Source organism: Octodon degus, unplaced genomic scaffold (assembly GCF_000260255.1).
Source record: "Octodon degus isolate 3935 unplaced genomic scaffold, OctDeg1.0 scaffold00272, whole genome shotgun sequence".
NCBI lineage: Eukaryota > Metazoa > Chordata > Mammalia > Rodentia > Octodontidae > Octodon > Octodon degus.
The window spans coordinates 2156945-2158933 of record NW_004524848.1 but is presented as its reverse complement, the minus strand read 5'-3'; the positions used below and the strand labels follow the sequence as shown (position 1 = coordinate 2158933).

At 35.6% G+C, this 1989-nt stretch overlaps 1 pseudogene; it reads right to left on the bottom strand.

The window, feature by feature from the left end:
- Positions 1–1030: 1030 nt before the first annotated feature.
- Positions 1031–1978, bottom strand: LOC101574762 (annotated as a pseudogene).
- Between the last annotated feature and the right edge of the window lie 11 nt (positions 1979–1989).

The window sequence follows — 1989 nt, the reverse complement described above, 5'->3', positions numbered from 1 at the left end:
TATGAACTTTCCAAACCAACACAGTCTTCAGTAACTGCCACATTACCATCAAAAACTGTCAACAAAATTTGTAAGGTGACAGAAATTTCACCAATGCTGATATGATCACTGCATATTCTATATGTAGATTGAAATATCATACTGTGCACCATATTTTTCACCAATTACTTGTGGTAAGTGAAACTAAAAAGTATATTTAAAAACTCTTGACAGAAGAACATGAGATCCCTCATAAAATCTAGATTTATTGCCAAATAAGAACCAGACATCCACAGCAGCCTATGGAATCAGGGGTCTTAACATCTAATTGTGTCCTATGACACTTAGGTTAAGAACAATGACAGACATACATGACATCTCAGAAAACACGTTGAGATTGTGCACTGCTCTATATGTTATGGAGCAGCACCAAGATGCGCTCCCATTCCTTTCTTCTGTCTTCTGCACATCCCTGTGAGAAACTAGCACAGTACATTTCCCACAGAAATTAATTCCAGGGAAAGCTTTTCAGAAGAAACACCATGCTTTCCACTTAGTGTCACTGAATAAGTGATCAATCCCTTTTTATTATAGTTCCCAGATGCAACTTTGAAAATGCAAAGGACCGTTCAATTCACCCTTCCCTTGCATCGTGTCCTCTCACAGCAGGTCTCCATTTACTTTATTTTCCAGTTATCATAGTACTGTTCACCTGAAGTGTTTTGTGGATGCTTAATGATAATAAATTAAGTAATAAATTCTGATTGTGTGTGTGTGTTTTAATACAACTTATATAAAAAATGTTTCCTAAAAGAACTACATAATTCTCAGGACCTGGAACAAAAATGCCTAATAAACATTGCCTACCATGAATATAATTTCTCTGAATTAGTCATGGGTGCTTATATTTCCACTATTAGGTAAGAAAATAAAATGAGGCTACATTTCATATATACATTTTTTTTATTTTATGGAAGAGGTAAAATAAAATTTCATAACAAAATAATATGAGAATAACAATAGTTAATACAGTGCATATTGTTATCTTTAAAATAGTTACTCCATACATACATTCTTTTTCTTTCCAGCATTAACACACAACTTTATTGATGATGCACAAATGAAATCAATGCAAATGACAGAGTCTACTTCTGGCTAATTGGTTCACTGTCACTTATGCAGAGGAAATAGTAAGAAAATTTCAATCTAGGCAGCAGGACAAAAACCAAAAAATATGTTTTCAGAACAAGTAATGATATTTATCCAGCTTTAACCCAAAAATCAACCTGATTAAATATTAGCATGGATAAAACAATATGACATTTATTACTCAAAATTGGCAGTTAAAAGAATTCCTCCACCACTTAAACAAGGGTGAGCAAAGTAATAGTTTATAATGTATGCTGTTTCTAACCTACGAAGCCAGGAAGGAAGTCATTCCTAAACCTTTGGGAACATATGCTCAGCCAATTTAGCCAGTATAACCTCTTTTGTTCTCCTTCTGATTAAAGAGGCAACCCAGAGAAGACGGCACTTGGGCCCTGAGCAGTTCTTTAGTCATAGCTGGATTTTCAGCCAAATTCAAAAGCAGTTTCAAAACCTGAAGCTTAGTTTCCTCATTGCCAGCTGAAAATAAACAGAAAAGATCTGAAATGGAATTAGCAAGCATGTGCTGATACTCATTAGTAACGGTCATAATTGTAAGCAATCTTAGGCCAGCCAGCTGCACAGAGGAGTTCAAGCGAGAAGTGATTGTGTCATCACACACTTGATTCATGTATATCTTAAGCCTGTGCTGATTTTCAGCATTCACACTCAGGTTATTTAGGACAATTAAAGCCTTTTCCTTGACAATGGGATCCCTGGTACTGAGAATCTTTGCAACAACTGGGAGACCACCCAGATCACGAAGGATGTCTCTGTTAAATGCTTAAGCAGCATTGTTACCCAGAGCAATTAAAGCTGCTTCAAGAATATAAGGTCTTTCGGACATCTCAACCAAACAAAGAA